Raw genomic sequence first — 21943 nt, 5'->3', positions numbered from 1 at the left:
TTGCAGCTGTGATTAAATAAAGGATCTTAAAATGAGGAGATTATCCTGTATTAGCTGAATAGGCCCAAATTATAAACACAGGCATTCTTAAAAATGAGGCAGAAGATTTGAATACACAGAGGAAAAGGCAATATAAAGGAAGAGGAAGAAATTTGAGGATGTTAGCCTTGCATATTGAAAGTGGCCACAAGGCAAGGCACGATGGCAGTCACCAGAAGCTGGAAGAGGTGACAAATGGGTTTTCCCCTAGACCCTCTGAAGGGATGGCAGTGCCATGACACCTTGATGTCAGCTCAGTCTTTTATTGATTTCAGAATTCTGACCTCCAAAACTGTGAGAGGATAAGTTTCTGTTGCTTTAAGCCACTACATTTGTGGTAATTACTTGTCACAGCCACAGGAAACTGATTCAGATGTTATCAAATTTTAACCAAAATATCTAGTATAGATGAAGGGAATGAAATGGCTTAGAATTTCTTGGAAGTTTATGTCTCACTTTAATGTTTTTTAAACCTAAAGATTTTATTTGACAGGGAAACCTTTATTAGTTATCAGAATAACAGAATGATAAAATGAGTTGTTGTTTTTACTTTCAGAAAATAAGTTATCTCATATGGATTATTAGTCTACCTTGTTACTATCTGTATTTTCTACTAAACTTTTGTAATAAAAATGATAAACATTTATATATTCTGATTACCATTTAGCTGTAATGATTAACATGTACATTAATTATAATTATTTTATAATTTCATTAAAAATTACATTTTTTGCATAGGTATAATTGAGCTAACTCAGACTTTTTGTCTTAAAAAATGAATTATATGAAAACATGGTCATAGTAATAGGATGCCTCAATAGAAGAAAATATATTAGATCTTATAAAGCAGTATATATCTCCTCAAGTCCTTTTTATTGTTGTAGTCTATGGCATTTGGTGAAAAAACCATCAGGTAGCTGTGGTTGTATGCACATGGCATTAAAAGCTGCTTTTCTTTTTCAAGCATAATGAACTTTAGTAGAAACGAATGAAAATAAATGTCCATGGACTGTCTTAATGATTCTTCAGAATCAAGCATCATGAACATGTCCACTCGTGTGGACATCTTTATAAGAATCACTCTTGATACATTACTCAGAGAGGAGCATTTCATAAAGAAATGAACACTGTGGTTTTAATATATACTCTATTATACCCAAAATGCTGTTTATTTAATATAGATTAAGGAAGTTGAAGTTAGCCTGAAGGTAACAATATGAAGCGGAAGAGTTGAAGTTATCAGTATGAAATAATGTTATCTAATTATAGATACAGATTGAAGCTGTCAGTATGAAATAATGTTATCTAATTATAGATACAGATTGATAGATATGGAGACAATTATGGATGTCTGCATATACATGTTAATATAAATACATAAATTTCCTAGCTCATTTCACTGAGAGGGCTTAGAAGTAATGGCACCCCAGTGGCAAGGAACCATAACTAGTGGTCAGATCTTGGTTTCTCACCATTCTCTGATAAAAGGAACCAGAGATCCTTGAAAAAAAAAGGCTAAGTGCAGGTCTGAGGCAAGAAGATTATAACATTTATAGTATGCATTTTGAAATTAACATGGACTATCTTATCATGCCAGGACTTAAGGAAGTACTCACTAAACAAACCAATATGGTATGTCAAAAAAGACATAGAGGCTAATTGAAAGAGCTCACGAAGGCCAAAGCTAAAACAATTAGACCAACAAAATAAACAGTGTAGTATTGTATTATAACATGAAATACAAAATAAATATCCATGAGATTACACTGATACATATAAATTACTGAATGAATGAATGAATACACAAACAAGGAAACAAACAAATGGGGAGAATAGGTAAATTTCTCTCATAAAATTTCAAATAATTTGTGTCATTTTCCCCTCCAGCAGATGGAGCTTAACTCCCTATCCCTTGACTGTGGGCTGCTTTTAGTGACTTGCTTTCAAACAGTACAGTATGGAAAGGAGGAACAAAAGGAACTTTATAGTACGAAACGGTGGCAAACAGTACCCCAGTCAGCTGATCAAAATCTGTGTAAACGGAAATAAGTACCCCAGTCAGCTGATCAAGATCTGCATCAACAGCAGTAAGGACCCCAGTCAGCTGACCAAGATCTGTGTCAACAGAAACAAATACTCCAGTCAGCTGATCAAGATCTGTCAACAGTAATAAGTCATGCTGATGACACACATACCCGTGATATGAAGTGACAAAAATGATACTTTATGGTCTTCCTCCCAAAATTAATCCCATGATTAACCCCAGTCTAATCATGAGAAATACATCAGCCAAATTCCAACTGAAGGACATTTTATAAATGTCTGACCATTGCATTTCAAAACGTTCAAGGTCATCAAAAACAAGGAAAGTCTAAGAAACTATCACTGCTGTGAGGAGGCCAAGGGGACATAATGACAAGGCAATATGATATCCTGGAATAGAAAAATGACATTAGGGGCCGGGCACGGTGGCTCACGCTTGTAATCCCAGCACTTTCGGAGGCCGAGGCGGGCGGATCACGATGTCAGGAGATCGAGACTATGGTGAAACCCCATCTCTACTAAAAATACAAAAAATTAGCCGGGCATGGTGGCGGGCGCCTGTAGTCCCAGCTACTCAGAGAGGCTGAGGCAGGAGAATGGTGTGAACCCGGGAGGCGGAGCTTGCAGTGAGCCAAGATCGTGCCACTGCACTCCAGCCTGGGCGACAGAGCGAGACTCCATCTCAAAAAAAAAAAAAGAAAAAAAAAAAGAAAAAATGACATTAGGAGAAAAACTAGTAAACAGAATAATGTATCAATATTGTTTCATTTGGATCCATCTGTCACAATGTATCACTATCTATCACAGTGTATCAAAAGCAACATTGTAAGTACATTGTACATACATCAAAAGTACATTGACAAATGCACTTATAATTATAACGTAAGATATTAGCAATAGTGGTAATCAGATGTGAGGTATACAGGAACTCTATACCATCTTTGCAACTTTTAAGAAAATGTAAAAATATTCTAAAATAAATGTTTATTAGAAAAGATAGTTAACATTCTGACTGTATATGTTTGTCTTTTCAGCTTTGTTACCTAACAGCTTGGCTCTTTCGGGGAATATAGACAAGCCGGAACCCAGGAGCAGTTGGGAGTTTTAAAGAATGCCAGCCTTTTTAAAGGTAGGTAAAAAAAATCTTATCAAGATATATTCTTTTACCTTCTTAATACCTGAAAACACAAATCCTATTCAAAACTTCTTTACTTAAAAAAATTGTATTAAAAATCAAAATATTCAAATATGTATGTATTTACAGGGAGTTGACATAAACACAACAAAATCATGAAACTTGAAGTAACCAGTTATTTCTACATTTTTTAGAATATAGGATTCTTTATTTTTGTAATTCTTTATTTTTTAGCTTCTTTGTTGTATTTTTCCTCACAGTTTCAATTTACATGCAGATTTGAGAGGATCTAATGGCTAGGTGTCTCCTAAAAACAGAAAGTGATTCCCACCTTTTATATTCTATTTTTATGACACTTTGCCTAGTCCCTCATAATTAGCAGGTATTATGTTTGTTAAATTGGATACGTCTCATTTCAAAGGCAAACCTCTGTTGAAACTCTCACATAGGAAACAGAGGTAAAGTCATAAATTTTCTCATCTTTATGAATATTGATATGGCACAATCTGGTTCAATTGTTTCTTGCACTGTCAATTGTAATCTGCTTTTCCTTTGCTAATGGTAGGAATCTAAACACTGAGATTTAGACAGTTACAGTTAACCTTCACAGACACAGTAATGAAAATGCTTCTTTGACACTCCCTGCTTGGTAATGGGAGAATCTGCTCTTACTTAGGCTGTAGTCAAAACAAGCTTGATATTCTCAGTTCTAATCAGTGATCAGTTGAGATTAACCACTGATATAACAACTCAGAAAGACAAGGTTGAAGAGATAAGGCAGATGTGTAATTAAACTAATGTGGCTTTATGAATCTTCCTGTGATGTTTGTTCAAACTCTCTGTGCATTCCCATATTTCTAAAGTAGAAGGATGAAGCCTTTTCTTTTTCTTTCTCATGATCCTTTTATGAGATTAGCTTATTCAGTAAAGGTTAGGCGTTAGTGTAGTTTTAAAACATTATCAATTAATTTCAACTCTCAGATTTGAGGAAAAAAATACAAATTTTAGATTAAAAATGTAAGATTGTAAGATTGAAATAGAATGAGCCATTTAATATCTCAACTATTAATAATTCCACTTCCCCATGGTCATCTCTTTTATCTATCAGTTTGTTCTCATCAATATTCAAAATTTCTGTGTAGAAAATTGCTTACCTTTTCAGTGTGAAATTTTTGCATTTTTTGTAGAAAATTTTAATTAATTTCTAAATCTCTGATCTTGGATAATTTTGGTTTGGGGTTTCAGTCCAGATCTTTTATTTATAGAATAAGAGAAGTGAACATTTTGAATTTAATTCCTATAAAAGGCAACTCCATATTCTTAAATATCCATGCAAATTGTGATGCAAATACGAATAATGAAAAATTAATACTAAGCCATTCCAATGATAAATGCAGCACTTTCTCTCCTTTTCATTAAAGCATAACAGAGCATTAAAACATCCAAAGGCCCAGATAAATGAGAAGGGACTCATACTCTTCCCAAATGTCCTTTGGTTCATATATACAACGATAAGAATAAATAAAAATAGTTTGATATTTGTTTAACATACAACTACTTTAAAGATAATAACTTGAGAAAGGATTAATTTAAAGAAATTGGCATGTTCATTTGTTTTTAATTTGAGTAGAATTCATATTGATGCAGAAGGCATTTGAGGAGAATGGCTTGAAATTATTTTCTTTTTATTGTGAGGATTTTCATAAATGCCACATAAGCAAATAGAGCTGAGAATAATCTCAGTGGAATGCCATAACAAAATAGAGAGTGATAATCAAGAACAATGAATATATAGGTTTCAAGTCATACTAACTGATTTTAACATTTCTTTCTTATGAAAGAAATTTTTCTTTTATCAATTTAACTTTGAATAGAGTAATGCTCTGGAGCCTGTTCCTGATGTTACCACCCCCTTTTACAATTTTCTTCTTCAACAATCACAAAGGGCAGTGTATTATTTCTTTAATATTTTGCAGAACTTACTCTCATTCTATTCATTTCTCACTATATTCATGTTTACTTAATAAGTAATTATATGAATTTATTATAAATCATGCAAAAAAGTGAAGGGAAAGAGAAAGGAAATAAATCTTTCTTCTTTCATATGGTTAGATGAGCATTCTTTGATCATTTATAGAATACTTTCTTGTTCCAATATGAAAAATATGGTTGAAGTTGGCGTTTTTTTTCTTCCTGTAGTAGTTGGAAAGAGTAGAGAAAATGCAGCCAAAGGACCTTTGAACTAGACTATAAAGAGAAATAGATAAAAATATGTAAAGAAGAGGGTATAGATGTATAAAAGGCACAAAGATATATGATATCATTTCATATGTGGTGAATTTAAAACCATTTGAGGAGTTAGAGAATGAAACGTGTGTCAAATATGGGAATAACTGGCAGATAAATCCAGAAGAATAGGCTTAGAAGATGAAGAAACTTTAATGAAATGAAAAATATGTCTGGGATTGGGGCGTTATCTTTTATAGGGTGTGGAGCTGTGTTTTGTTTTTTTAGTTGGTTTGCTTTTGAATGTAGAAGAATAACCTGATGTGGGGGTTTTGTGTGTGTGTGTCTGTGTGTGTGTGTGTGTGTATGTGTAAAGAAGATGACTGCTGGCAATAGACTGGGAGATTATATATATCAGATGTTTTCGGAGCACCAATTTAATTCTGTTTCCATCTATCCTGTATAATTTCTTAGGAAATTAAATAACTATTCAAAAATAATTTATTTCAAGATATGTTTAAATAATTTAGGGTTTTAACTAATGTATTAGTCTGTTCTCACGCTGCTAATAAAGACATACCTGAGACTGGGTAATTTATAAAGAAAAAGAGGTTTAATGGACTCACAGTTCCACATGGCTGGGGAGGCTGCACAATCATGGTGGAAGGCAAAGGAGGAGCAAAGGCACATCTTACATGGCATCAAGCAAGAGAGTATATTCAGGGGAATGTCCCTTTATAAAACCACCAGATCTCATCAGACTTATTCATTATCATAAGAACAGCATGGGAAAGACCCATCCCATGATTCAGTTACCTCCCACTGGGTCCCTCCTACAACATGTGGGAGTTATGGGAACTACAACTCAAGATGAAATTTGGATGGGGACACAAGCTGAACCATATTAACTAAGTAGAATACTTCAAGATTCCACTAATCCTTTATTTTATGAAGATGAGGATGCAAAGAGCATCGATAAATGGAAAGTTTTGGAAGTGAGCTTTTCACTGACACAGAGGCAAAGAAATCTAGGATCTATCTTAAAAAAGCAAGTCTTTAGGGCATTGGTATGAATATCAGGTCCTGACACTCAGAAAACATTGCCTTTCAGCAGTGATGAGGTGAAACAAAAACTGATGGAAACACGGAGGGAACAGTAGATCTGCTCAGCCAGGAGTGGATTTGAGCATTTCTTTAGTGTTCACTGTGTCCTGCTGAGTTGAAAATAGAGTTCAAAAAATGAATTGTAGAACCATCGGTTGTTTTTTTTTTAAATATACTTTGTAAGGGATAACTAAAAATCATTTGGTAAATTTCGTTCGTGTGATTTTCCCTGAAAGGTTATTGTTAGAGTTGCAATTAGCACATCTGAAGAAGATAAATGCAGGGATATTTCTAATTTTGGTAATTGTCAAAGGTTAATAATTTGCGACATGCCTGTTAGGATTTCACAATGGACTTGTCTTTGGGAATTATGATTCATCATCTACACAGAATAACAAGGAGAGAAAAGAAAGGAAAAATACAGAAGCAGTTGATTATTCCAACTTAGACTCTACCAGACTTTTAATTCAGACGAAAGAGTTATTCCAATTACTTGTGATTGCTTCAAGCCTTCAGATTATTAAAACAGGTTTACTACAAGTGAGACCAGCAGAAAAGAGTACATTAAAAAAGGTATCCCAATCTTCCATGAATTATCCTTTATATAATTTTCTATTTCTTTGCTTTGTGTTTAATTTAAATAGTCATAGATCAGATCACAAGATGCTCTTAAAATCATTCACACTCAGAGACACAAAGGTCATTTACATACATTTTATTCCATGGTGCATATTTTCAGTTAATCTTAAAGGTCACTTTCCTTCTGTGAGTCTAAATATTCAATACCTTAAATAAAGATGAAAGATATAAATAAATAGAGGATCTTTTTTTTTTTCTTTCTGGCTTTAAAGCTACCTTGTTATATTTCATGCTGCTTTGATTTTTTGTGATAGGTCACAATCCAGGTTATTGTGCTGTCACTCAAATTAGCTTAAAATGCCCTTAGTACAGAAGCAAGAAAGTACATGTTCTTTGTTCTAATCAGAAAAAAAAAAAATTATACTGCAGGAGTGATGAAGAGAATTCTCGGTTATGGTGTATGGGACAACAATCCATAATTTAGTTTGCAGATGTCTGTGTAATTTAAGCAGCAGGCAGAACAACCACACAGTTGTAGCTGCTCTGGGGAAAGGATATCAAGAGGCTCATAAATCATGGTAAGGATTAAAAGCAATGAGCATTCATCTTCTTAACCTCGCAAGGGAATATGGAAAAGCCAAGTATCAGAACATACTGAGCATGGAATCTTTGTGCAGGGATCAAAGATGTCAGAGTTTTTAAGGCCTCTCTCAATTGGCATTGACCTCTCATTTGCAAGTCAACAGAACATAATTTTAAAGTTGATTAAAAAGAGGCCCTTTCCATATCAAATTAAATTGAGAAAGTGATAAGATATGTTTCTGGGCCATAGTAAAAGTGGAGTCAAATTATATGGAAATGGTAATCATTTGCTTTGATTGAAATATGTTTCTTCTGGGGCAGTCTATGAAAAATGACCTTACAAATATCCAATCCACAACAACTGTCAGGTTTAACTGAACATTTATAAATGGCTAAATGTCATGAGAAAATTCTAACTTCAAATAGTCAAGGAAGGGAAATAGAGACAGCTGGCTCTCTCCTATAACATTTAGTAAATAAATGGTCTGTTACTAATTGTTTATATTTGTAAAATTATCCCAATCAAAGGTCTTTGGATTCAAATGAGTAATTCATACACAGTGAGGCAAGTTTCATTTTGTGTTGAAAATAGAAACTTTAATCAAATTTTAAAGCTTTTGAAAAAAGGCTAATCTGTTAATTTCCCCAGCATTCTTTTAAATCAGGTTCATGATACAACTAAATTTGCCAATTTTATAAGAATGTCAAGACAGTGCAGGAAATAAAAAAATCAGTTATTCAAGGACGATCATGAGCCTGTTAAGGAGACAGGAACAGATTCAGTTTCTGATTCTCCAGTTTAATATAAATATCCCCTGGCAATGATTATTTTTATGTAGTCAATACCTAATAATCTATTTTAGTTAAGGAGAACTGTAGTGTGGCTAATCCAGTGTGGCAGATAATTTTTTATATATCTTTGGCATTGGAATCTATTTTTGTTCATATTTTTAAATGATTTCATCTGACTTTTGAGAAAGTCACACTGCCCTATCTTTGAAAACAGCCAGAATAACATGCCAGATACTGTAATTTGGGCTATTTCTACACTGGGTATACCCTATTCTACACCCCATACTAGGGACGAATAACCGTCTTTTCCATTTAGCAGGCAATAATATACTCCTCTAGTTCAAATATCTTTTTCTGCTACCACTTTTTCTTCCTCCAGAATGGGGATTAAGTATGTATTCTTTGACACAAGCTCATGTAATGATTTCAAAGTATATCAACTTTGTTATATTGTATAGCATTGCACTTCATTTTCCTTGACCTGTTTTCTAACAAGACTGTGCTGCATCCCCAGGAACCATTCTAGAGAAGGGAGATACAGAACTTAGGAACTCAGCTAGACTTTTCTGCCATATAAACTAAGACTGATTGCTAAGATAAATATATGGGGAAATGTATGTTTTATCTTTGAACTAAAAGTAGAATAAATCACTTTTCTTGACTTCATAATAACCTCTGTCATTTAACCACACATTCATGGATATTTCAGAATCTGCTAAAAATAGTAAAACTACCTTTTAAGAAGATCACACTGGGCTGAGCACGGTGGGTCATGCCTATAATCCTAGCACTTTGGGAGGCCAAGGCAGGCGGATCACTTGAGGTCAGGAGTTCAAAACCAGCACTGGCCAAAATGGTGAAACCCTGTCCCTACTAAAAATACACACACACACACACACACACAAATTAGCTGTATATGGTAGCAGGTGCCTGTAATCCCAGGTACTTGGGAGACTGAGACAGGAGAATCACTTGAACCGGGGAGGCAGAGGTTGCAGTGAGCCAAGATCACGCCACTGCACTCCAGTCTCGGTGACAAGGCAAGACTATGTCACACACAAAAAAAGAAAAAAGAAACAGAAAAAGAAAAAGAAGAGCACACTATTTGTATCTATGTCTATTATATAAATTATATAAATAATTTTTAATAACAATTATTAAATGAAAATAATTAGTTTGATTTAATCATTATATAATGCATGCATCTAACCATCATATTATACCCTGTAAACTTATACAATTATTACGTGTCAATTAAAACTACAACTAAGAAAGACTTAAACATTGGCAGACTAGATGTGAGAAATAATATTATATGCCAAATGTATATTTTTGGCATTCTTAAATGCTTTTGTGTTTCAAATATGTTTGTAAACAGACATATTTGGGTGACATATTCTGGGTGACAGAGAGAAAAATAAGAATTCACTTTGCCCCTTTCATTTTTTCTTTTTAATAATTTTATCCCTAGTTTATATAAAATATCAATATGCTTAGAGGTAGGGGGATGGATTATAGACTCATGGATTAATTTACTCAAATATAGTGTTGAAAATTCTCTCTATATTATTTTGTGTCAAGGATTCTTCTCTGGGTTGTGGATAAATTTATAAAAAAAATCATTAAATGTTATTAACCATGTTGGTATTTACATTCTAGTGAGAAGAATACAAACAAGTAATTAAATTATATAATATTTAAATTATGTATAAATAAGTTTATAGAAAAGGATAAATGCTATGCAGAAAATTAGCTGGGAAGAGTGCCAGGAAGTTTCTGTGTTGTACAGAGAAGGGGAAATTGTAGTTTGCAAATTCTGAAAATATGTTTCAAGAATATCTTCCTGATAAAATAACATTTGAAATGACTTGAAATTGATATGGGAGCACAGCTTGAAAGTGTCTGAAGAAGACCTTTCCAAATTAAATCACAAATTTCAAGTTGTCAAGGTAAGAGCTATTCAAAAACCAACAAGAAGGCCAGTGTGATGGAAACTTGGAGAGAGTGGAGAAAGATTACAGAAGAGGTTCAGCTGGGCACTGTGGCTCTCGCAGGCTCACGCCTGTAATCCCAGCACTTTGGGAGGCTGAGTTGGGCAAATCACTTGAGGTCAGGAGTTTGAGACCAGCCCGGCCAACATGGTGAAACCCCGTCTCTACTAAAAATACAAAAATTATTTCAGTGTAGAGGCACATGTCTGTAATTCCAGCCACTTAGGAGGCTGAGGCAGGAGAATTGCTTGAACCTCCGAGGCTGAGGTTGCAGTGAGCCGAGATCACACCACTGCATTCCAGCCCAGGTGACAGAGCCAGGTTACATCTCAAAAAAAAAAAAAGAAGAGGTTTGATAGGCAGTGGGGCCTTGAGGGCAGTGGAAGGACCTTGATGGTTTTATCTTGTCAGAGGACTTCTCTGGCTGATGTGCTGATAGTGCACTATAGAGGCCCAGGGGTGGAATTAGGAAGCTCCTTTTTAGGCAAGTACAACAACCTGGTGAGCAATGATACTAGGTGGGAACAGAGATACAGCAGAACAAGGGGTGAGCAAAGGAAGGAACCTTGAGACAAGATGATTGGTGATGTATTACATATGCAGTGTGAGGAAATGAGAAAGATCCAAGGTGAATTCATGGTATCTGGCTTGAGCAATGGGAATATAGCTTTGCCGTTAACTGAACAAATGAAGTCTGAGCTGCCTTTAGCCAACTAAGGAGAAACGTTGACTAGGAAATTTGATATATTCATACGAAATTCAGGGGTGAGTTCATCCTATTAGATATGTTATATGATATTGACTAAGATTTGTTTATTTAAACAAACACATCGCACTTTTCTATGTCAGGCATTATTCTATGATTTTAGTATGTATTATGTTGTTTAATTAATCCTCATAAGAATTGTATGAGAAAGGCACTATTAACATTACGTTCATTTAGCAGATGAGAAAATGATTCTAAAAGTCTAAGGTAATATTTTCCAAGATCACACAGCTGGTAAGTGGCAGAATTGGGAGTCAGACCCAGGCACGATAGAATGACTTTACCCAACTTGACCCAGGATTTGATTACTAATGCAACAAGTTCAGACAAGAATAGAAATCCAAGAACTAGGTTAGGGGACATGGGAATGAAAAACATCAGAGGAGTGAAGAAAAATAAAAAGAGCAAAAAAAGTGGTCAGTGTAGGGGGAAGACAAGAAGTGTGGTGTTCTGAAATTAAATGAAGGAAGCCTTTCAACTGGTTCAATTGCTGCTGATGAATCTTAAAAGATCAAGACTGAGCACAGATGATTGGAATCACAATGTGGATTCCATTGTTTATGTTGACAACAGCAGTGTTGATGGATTGCTGAGCAAAAATTTTGATGAGAGCTATGAAAACAAAATAAAGACAGAATTAATTTTCGAGATCAAGGCAGAAGCTTGAAAGGAATTGCTGAGAAAGATTTATTTGGAATTTTTGTGCTATTTTAAAGCAAAGACATACTTATGGTTCCTAGTTCCAAATTCACAAAAACAATTTGTCATACACATTTCAAATGACCAAGGAGAGATTATAACAAAGTGACATAGATCAAAATCCATCTACATTATGTTGCAACATTTTCCCCAGAACATGTAAATTTAGACCTCCTCCAACAAAATTCTTAATTTTTATGTCATCAAAATTAGGATTAAATGGATAATTCACCATGTTACTAACAAAGTAGTGATGACTCCTTTGGGCCTTTTAGGGTTGCCTGGACAGTTTAGGTTGCAGTGCTTAGCTGTGTTGGATATGTCACCAAACTGTAGAAGTGCCAAGCACAGAATTCATGTTGAATGGCCTAGTTTCCAATTCAGCTTAGCCATTTATCAGTAGTGACAAGTTACTTAACCTCTCCATTTCCCATTTCTTTCACCTACAACATGAAATAATATAGGTCCGGGAATAGTGTGCATCTAATAGGGTTGTTTATAAGGATTATGTGGTTCATATTTGCATACACTATTTCTGAAAGTTAGAACAGTGCCTGGTCTATAAGAAACAGGTTTAAGTGGTTTGTTAAAAAGTAAGTTCCGTATTTCTGTTTTCCTCTAGAATTTTCAAAGAATAGAATGTTCCCCCTCTTCTATGTTTCCCCAATGTCAAAATTCATGGATCCCATTCCACTTCAAGAAAGCTAACTCACATTGCAATTATTTAAGAGCATCATACTCAGTTAATATTTCTTCTCATAGATTTCACTGCATTCTTAGTGGTTGTATGTTCTAAAGTTTATTTTTTCTTATATTTCTAAATTTGTTTTTTGCGCTGTGAATTACTTCACATTGATTTAATGAAATGTCTTCAATGAATATCTATTTCTGGCATATATGTATATGCATACATACATATATACATTTATGTGTGTGTGTGTATATATATCTTCCAACTTGTCAGACTCTTTTCATGTTTCATACACCATAGCAAGACATCCCTCCCATATGGAAGCTGCTACTGAAACTCTTGACAGACATAAGGTCCTTGGATACAATAAATCATGTGTAAAGAACATATTTAGCCCCATCACCTTGTTAATTGAGTTTATAACTAAAAACATTCCCATTTTCTCACTTTTAATAATATTTTTCCCAGTCATAAATAGCCTAATAACATAATCAATGTTCAAAAATTCTCAATGAACATCTTCAAGGAATGTTTCGGTGAAGAGTGGTAGGATCCTTTAGTTTTTTGCTGCATATGATGAGGCAGATGGGGAAATTCAGTTTTTAAGCATGATATTTATTCCATTTTTTCATGTTGTTTGAAATTCATTTTTCCTTTTGCCCCAAGGGATGCCTGCCATCTAAGCACATGTTTGAAACCAGATAGAAAGCATATGTCCTGTATACCAGTGGGGTCTGACAGAAGGGGTGAAGTATAGGATAACTGATTCTTCAATTGTGCAAAAAGGAGTTTTTGTTGTTGTTGTTGTTTTGCAAATGGTATTTCTTCAGAAGTGCAAGATGCTGTGTTGTAGCCTTTTGATAGTTTAATTATTGTCTCATTTTCTTTCAAAATTATATGAGTCTTCTTAACGATAGGGAATATTAAAGGTAGGCATGAATGTATCCGGGGTATCACTATACCTTAAATCGAATTCTCCAGTCTCATCACAGAGCGCTCCTTGTGTTTGCTGAGCAGCATAAGGTAATTCTAGTGATAAACTTGCACTAACTTTGTGTCTCACAGGCTCTTCATGGGATGGTCTTTGTTTTTCCAGCTTTTATTAGAGCCACTGCCCCACCTGGTAGAGTAAGTCCTCACTTAACATCATCAATAGGTTCTTGGAAACTGCAACTTTATTCAAAATGCCATCTAACGAAACCAGTTTTACCATATGCTACTTGATATAAACAAGATGTAAGTTCCTGGGGCAGATTTCTGGTCACAAGAACATCACAAAACTTCAAAGTAAAGATCAAAACACTTCTTATATTAGACATTGAAAATGTGAGTTATATATACATTTAAGAGAGATGAATAAATGTAAATAAAGTAACTACCCAATCATTTCAGTTCAGGGTTGTGGATGGCCGGAGCCTGCCTGCAGCTCAGGCTGGAAGGCGGGAACCCACCCCAGACAGGGCACTGTTCCATTGTAGGACATACTAACACCCACATCCACACCCATTCACACCAGGACCGTTTAGACACACCGATTCACCTAATGTGCACAGCTTTGGGATGAAGGAGGAAACCAGAAGACTTGGGGAAAGCCCACGCCAATCTGGGGAGAACACAAACTCTGCACAGACGGTGGCCCTGGCTGAGATTCGACATTTTTTAGTCTCATCAACATTACTATGAAACAATGTTGAACAAAAGGTATTTTCTGAGGACTTACTGTACACCATGCTCGACCATATACACTACAAAACTGTCAGCCTCTCAACCGCAGCCCTCCCAATTCGTGGGGGTTTCACATGATCACACTCTGCCCAGAACACCTTTCTCCTCTTATCTGATCACCTGAACACTGCCTCGCCCAACCCTGGACCATTCCACTGCCAACAGCTTGTCCACTCATCCTAGAACCTGTGTCAGATTCCTTTTGTTTTGATCAACCATCCCATCACATTGTTTATTGCCTGTTTAGTTATCTGCATCTAACATTACATTGCAGGCTTGTTTCCAGGTCCCGTGGTCTCATCTCAGGCCCTGTGGCCTACTCTGCCCAATGGCCCATTCTCAGTTCAGTGTATTCCTGTCTCTCTGTCCTTCTTTTAAGTACCCAGCCTTTCCTCCTATCTCACGGTATCCATAAACTTTTCCATCTTTAATGGAATGGCTTTCTCCCCTTTTATTCATAATTACCTGGAAAAATTTTAGCCAACTTTCAGACCATCTCAACGGATACTTCTTAAAGGAAAAAGGACAAAAAAATTTTTTTTTCAAAAAAAAACCCACAAAAACTATTTTTCTTTTCTTTTTTTTTTTTTTTTTGAGACGGAGTCTCGCACTGTCGCCCAGGCTGGAGTGCAGTGGCGCGATCTCTGCTCACTGCAAGCTCCGCCCCCCGGGGTTCATTTCATTCTCCTGCCTCAGCCTCTGGAGTAGCTGGGACTACAGGCGCCCGCCATCACGCCCGGCTAACTTTTTTATATTTTTAGTAGAGATGGGGTTTCACCATGTTAGCCAGGATGGTCTTGATTTCCTGACCTCATGATCCGCCCACCTTGGCCCCCCAAAGTGCTGGGATTACAGGCGTGAGCCACCGCGCCCGGCCCAAAAACTATTTTTGAAATAGTGCATGCTCCCTCTCCTCTAAAGCTATTTTCGGTACCAAGTAGAGTGCCTAGCATGTATCTATGCATGCATGAAATTTATTATATTCATTTATCTAGTGATTCATTCATTTATTCAAAAATTTTTCTCAATATATTTCATGCACCTATTTGAGTGCCTTGGTAGAGACTTCAACAAACTCAATATGTTTCTGCTACCCTGGAGTTCACATTGCAGTTGAGGGTGACAGAAAATCAACAAATGAATTATTAATTTATAAGATATGATTAGGGATTAATAATGCACAATAAAACCAATCAAGCAAGTTGATATGTTAAAGGCACACTGGGAGTTTAATTCAGATTGGTGGTCAGAAAAGCTCCCTCTGACTTGAAGCCATTTAAGCCAAGATATGAGTAACTGAGAGGAATCCACGATGAGATCATGTGAGAGAAGAATTTACAATGGGAAGTAAAAACGAGTAGAGGGGACACCCAGGAGGGATAAGTTTGGCATATTTGTGGAACAAAAGTGAACACCACTGTGGCTGGAGTGGGCAAACAGAGATTGAGAAAGGATATGATATCTGATAAGTTGTCTGGAACCAAATCCTTCGGGTCTTTTTGGCTATGATGAGGAGTTTGGAACTTCTGTGTGCAATCGGTAGTCTTCAGAGTGGATTGAGCAAGGAAATGGCATGATTATAAAACAAAAAATAATTGGTGACCTCAGGAGAGCAGAGGAGAAAAAACTTATTCCCACACAGGGGTGTGGGAATGCTATCTGGAAGGAGCCAGCCATTGAGACAGATCTTAAAGAGTGAGCAATATTCTGCAAATAAAGTACAGAGAGAGACCTCGTCTCTACAGAAAAAATTTTAAATTGGCTGGGCATGTGCCTGTAGTTCCAGCTAGTCAGGAAGGTCGAGCCAGGGAGGTCGAGGTTGCAATGAGCCATATTTGTGCACTAGCCTGGGCCACAGATGGAGACGCTGCCTCAAAAAAAAAAAAATAAAAAAATAAAGTTACACTGCACAAGGCATCACAAAGCAGTTTTAAAATATTCAGTCTTTACATTTACAGCTATAAAATTGCAGCATATGCAGCTAGTGTTTTTAATAAAATAATATCCAATTAAAACTTAAACTCCTTGAGATTATTTTTTGTAGCTATATCTTCAATACCAAAATTGCAACTGAAATCATGCCAACAGTAGAAAGGTCATTTTAATTCTAATGTCATTCCATGGTAAAATAAAAAGTTGATAACTCAGTTATCAAATGGCCTTTATTTTTAAGATTTACAGGTTGGTGCGAAAGTGATTGCAGTTTTTTCCATTAAAAGTAATACCAAAAAACTGGCCGGGCGCGGTGGCTCACGCCTGTAATCCCAGCACTTTGGGAGGCCGAGGTGGTGGATCACGAGGTCAGAAGATCGAGACCGTCCTGGCTAACACGGCGAAACCCCATCTCTACTAAAAATACAAAAAATTAGCCAAGCGTGGTGGCGGGGGCCTGTAGTCCCAACTACTTGGGAGGCTGAGGAAGGAGAATGGCGTGAACCCAGGAGGCGGAGGGTGCAGTGAGCCGAGATCGTGCCGCTGCACTCCAGCCTGGGCAATAGTGAGACTCTGTCTCAAAAAAAAAAGGTAATACCAAAAAACTTCAATTACTTTCACACCAACATAATAATAGAAAAAAAATGGCTGTCATAAGGGTATCGGGATTTTTAAAACTCAGATAATGTAAGACATGCAAACATGGAAATGACTATCATTAAGGAAGAGGTTTTCATTCACAGTTCCCTAGAAACAGGGCCATGCCGTGCCACATGGGACCACATAGGTAAGTACCAGTATTGGCCAGTAGATAGAGGATGCAAGAGGCAAATGTGGCCAAATGAATCTTTATGGAAACCTTTGTGATTTCTGCAGGAGGGGCTGGTGAGGCAGGGTAAGCAGGTTTAGGATGGGCTAGCTTGAAGAATTTCAGTGGGTTCTTGGAAATAGAGGCAGTTCTTTGTTGTCTGGTAGTTGGCCCTAGGATAATTAGGGTAGATGGATAGTGGCCCAGAGTTTGAGAGCCCAATAAAGAAGATGATTAGAGGTATGGCCTCTGGATTGGTTGGTTTGCATGTGAAAGGCACATTCCCAGGGAATTGTTGGCTATCTCTTGGAATGAGCTAACCCTTTGAGGGGCAGTTGTTTCAGGATCAGTGAAGCCCCAAAATGTAAAAGCATTAGAATATGGGAAATAAAAGGCATAGTTAATAAAACTGCATTCACTTGACTTCCTTTACAAAATTGTAATTTTTTAAGATAGCCACGACACTGGAAAAGTAAAAACATTTAAATGATGGCAAGGTAAATTGACACCCATGGAAAAAATATTTCTTTTATTTTGCACTATTTTCTCCATAAATGGCCATCTATATATGGTTTAAATGATTAAGTCATTTTTGCTGCATTATTTAAAAGTAATGAAGGAAAAGCAGACAACGAATATTGGCAGATTTTGTATGAAGACTTACTTAGCTGTCAGTTTCAGGACTTTTCTGTATGAGGTGTGTCAAATCATGTTAAACTGGAACACTACAATTGTACGTTTCTTTGTTACAAAGTACTTTCCTATGAGTTACACCATTCCCAATTCCAGAATATATTACATGACTTCTGCTTTTGCCATTAATACTTTACTGTGATCGATGTGGTATCAAAATAAGTTGTTAAAACCAATTGACATATTATCAGACAGGCCAGTTATATGAAATAAATATGGATTTACATAACTAGTCAAGCACATAATGTTGTTAAAAGTTAAATTTTATTATGCAGAATTGCATGCCAATATTAAGCACAGTTCTCAATTGCTCACATATTGTTCTAACTGTTAGTGTGAGCTGTTTGTCTGGATATGGGTATGCACATTAAACCACATGCAGGTGGTAGGTTTTGCTAGCCCTGAGGTAAGTAGGTTTTGCTTTCTTCAATTTTGTACTGATTTTTTTTGCCATTAGCCAATGAACAATGAATATTTTTGATATTGCATCTCTAATTTATATAATTGACATACATTTTTATAGCTCCTAGACTCAGTGTTCAACTCAGCTTTATGTTTTTATTTTGTTTTTGTTTTTGCTTTATTGTTCATTTAATGTATGTATATCCTTGTATCTATTACTTTTTGTGCCCTCAAGTTTCACTTTCTTTCACCTGGCAGTTAAATTACAGCATTTCCTCTATCAGATCCAGGAAATCCCTGATTTTTCCTTCTATTATTGTCAAATTATGTGATTATGTGATATACATTTTATCCCTGTTTTTTACCCTGTTGTCCACTATATACTCTAATAATCAATATCCTTTCTTGTTTTGATTGTTTGTTCAAAATATATGCATTGGCCGGGCACAGTGGCTCATGCCTGTAATCCCAGGACTTTGGGAGGTCAAGGCAGGTGGATCACCTGAGGTCAGGAGTTCGAGATCAGCTTGGCCAACATGACGAAACCCCATTTCTACTAAAATACAAAAATTAGCGGGGCGTGGTGGCACATGCCTATAATCCCAGCTACTCAGGAGGCTGAGGCAGGAGAATCACTTGAACCCGGTAGGCTGAGGTTGCAGCGAGCTGAGATCATGCCACAAAAAAAAAAAAAAAAAAAACAACAAAACAAACCGTGTGTGTGTGTATATATATATATACACACACACACAAGACACACACACATATGTATATATGCATTTTCCTCAGTATGCATTTAATCTTAATCAGACACATTTATGGTTTGCCCCCAGACATGGCGCTCTCTGACCCCTAAGTTAGGCCAGAAGATCTTTGCAAACACCTGACCTCAATGAACTTCCAGGTCTAGATGTGAAAGTCGGAGATAATGACCACCTCACTGTGCAACTGATTATGTATCATCATAATTACCCATAATTATGTTTGGTTTTAAGTAGGCCTTTTCAAATCTGCACCACCAGAACTATTGGTTAAAATTACAAGTTACTGGCCAGGCGCAGTGGCTCATGCCTGTAATCCCAGCACTTTGGGAGGCCGAGACAGGTGGATCACCTGAGGTCAGGAGTTCAAGACCAGCCTGACCCATATGGAGAAACCCCGTCTCTACCAAAAATACAAAAAAATTAGCCAGGAATGGTGGCACATACTTGTAATTCAAGCTACTCGGGAGGCTGAGGCAGGAGAATTGCTTGAACCTGGAAGGCGGAGGTTCCCGTGAGCTGAGATCGCGCCAGTGAACTCTAGCCTGGGCAACAAGAGCAAAACTCCGTCTCCAAAAAAAAAAAAAAAAACAAACAAAAAAATTGCTAGTTACCATTTCTCATCCTTTTGCTTCATCTGTAATTCAAAGCCTATTTCTACTTGTTGTATTGACTGAGATTATGACAAGATGAGTTTTTTGTGTGTCTAACTTTAACATCTGGAAGGCAATAAAGTGATAATATTAGTTAGTGGGTGGTGACTCTTATATCTAGGACCACAATGTTCTGAAGGACCTAGTGTATGATAGGAAAGGTGACAATTTCTGAGACTGTAACTAGAACTATGTTTCAGAGGAGGAAGGAGAGTTAACATGAAGCAAGTGCCAGCAAGGACATCATGGGAAGAAACAGAGAGGTGATTCTAGCTGGGGCAACCAGTAGGAAACACTTGATGAGGAGAGGCCGAGGGCAGGCACGGGGCAGCGGCTTTGTGCAGCTGACAGTGGGTGAGGCTTTCCAGCTGCATTGGTCTTGCTTTCTTGGAAGTCACTTTGAAAAAGGTCCCTTATCCAGCGCTGAAGACATGCCACTATTGGACCAGAAATGCTTTAACCCTATTGCCCCTCTTGGGCTGTGTATTCTTTTGCTCTGATATCCTCCCAGCAAAATATTTCTTAATAAAAACATTAGAAATGTATAAGTAAATCAAGAAAATGGAAAGGTAGGCATTTGTGTTATTATTTTGATACGATTAATTTCTCCCTTGTAGCTAAGGTGTTTTCCTCTATTATTTGGAAAATCATAAAACAATTTCTTCCATGCTGTACATGTTTTGTTAGTCCATGTGAATATATAAGATAAGCTAAAATCAAACTTAAAGCTATGTTGTAAACTTTAAGGCTAAAGACACTAGAAAAGAAAATGGAAGATAAAACTATACAAATAATACTCTAAATCTAATTTAATAAAAATGGTTTCTGGAGAAAATCCAAATGATTTAACTTTATGATGGACAGGGGAAAAAAGCATAAGAATCTTTCTCCTTGCTGAAAGATTTATTTTAAGAAAGGATAATTGTCCATTCCTATAATCCCAGCACATTGGGAAGCTGAAGAAGGAGGCTTGCTTGAAGCCAGGAGTTTAAGACCAGCTTGGGCAACATAACAAGGACCTGTCTCTTTCAAAACAATGTATATATTTTTAATTAACTGGGCATGGTGGCATGTGCCTGTAGTCCTTACTGCTCTGGAGGCTGAGATGGGAGGATCACTTGAGCCCAGGAACTGAAAGTTCCAGTGAACTAATAAGAGGCCACTGCATTCAAGCCTGGGTGACACAGTGAGATTCTGTCTTTAAAAAAAAAAAAAAGAAAAGAAAAGAAACGCTTGTGCAGTATACCAAATTTCTCCATAAATAAGATAATAAAGAATGGATAAGTTTTTATACAACTGAACAACATTCATGTGATATATTTTCACTGAAATATCAATGTAGAAGTACATAGAAATTTTTCTTTACAAAAAGCTGCATTATACATTTTCTAAAATAGTAAGGTAAAATTCTATTTTCCCTACTATTTTTTAGATATTTACAAATATGTATCCAAAAACCCTTGAAGAATGACTATGTAATTATATACTCATTCTTCAAGAGTCTTTGGATATTATATATAATGTGTTATTATTATTATATTATTATGTAATACTGTTATTACGTAAATCAAAATAGGAGAAATATATACGTGTAATTTGAAGAAACATATTTGTGCAATATAAGCAATTGCTATAATTTGGCCTAATTTCTGTGAGACTCACATGTGCCAGGAGGGATGGCAAATGTTTTTATTTCCTCACCCTCTTTATTGATGTTGTTCTTTATACTTTGGCGGTCCTGGCGTCTCCTTGCTGATTTAGTATATATAGTGTTAAAAAACAGGTTTGCCTTTACTTCAAGGCTTCAAGTTTGAAGGAATTAAGTCCATGTCAGTACTGTCTAGTCCAAGTTCATGGCGATCATCTCTTCTTCCACATTCAGTGTTTACTGACTGCACAATTCTCATTATGCTTTCAATATACTTTTCATATCTCAAACTGAAGGAATGCGCAATATGATTAAAGAAGTAGAGTTGGGAGACAGTTGAGATCCAAGTATGTCTAAAGCTGTGTCTACTCTCTTTAATTCCCCACTTTGCTTCCCCTCAAAATTGTTGTCTTCCGAGCAAACCTCACATCGTGCATCTGCCTAAGAACTACTGTGAAATCCCTCACTTTCAAGCAAGCCACTGTTAATAGAAAGTCAGAGGTTAAATGCTAATTTAGCATAAATATATTTTGTAATATATGTTTTTACTTTTAAATAAATTATAAATAGTATTTTTTAGAAAGATGATAAATTTCTAGAGGAGAAAAAGAAGATAATCAATATCACTTGTAACCTAGCATCCAAAGATATCAATATTTTTGTTTGTGACTTTC

At 36.2% G+C, this 21943-nt stretch overlaps 1 protein-coding gene across 2 annotated transcripts in view; it reads left to right on the top strand.

Annotated features, from left to right (window-relative positions):
- Positions 1-21943, top strand: part of CDH12 (cadherin 12) — a 1061064-nt gene that overhangs the window by 332930 nt on the left and 706191 nt on the right. For both annotated transcript variants that reach the window (XM_032135477.2, XM_032135479.2), the window contains one exon: positions 3117-3211. The gene's annotated coding sequence lies outside the window, so the exon portion shown is untranslated. The remainder of the gene's footprint in view (positions 1-3116; positions 3212-21943) is intronic.

This window comes from Hylobates moloch, unplaced genomic scaffold (assembly GCF_009828535.3).
Source record: "Hylobates moloch isolate HMO894 unplaced genomic scaffold, HMol_V3 SCAFFOLD_17, whole genome shotgun sequence".
NCBI lineage: Eukaryota > Metazoa > Chordata > Mammalia > Primates > Hylobatidae > Hylobates > Hylobates moloch.
This window is presented reverse-complemented; position numbering and strand designations above follow the sequence as displayed.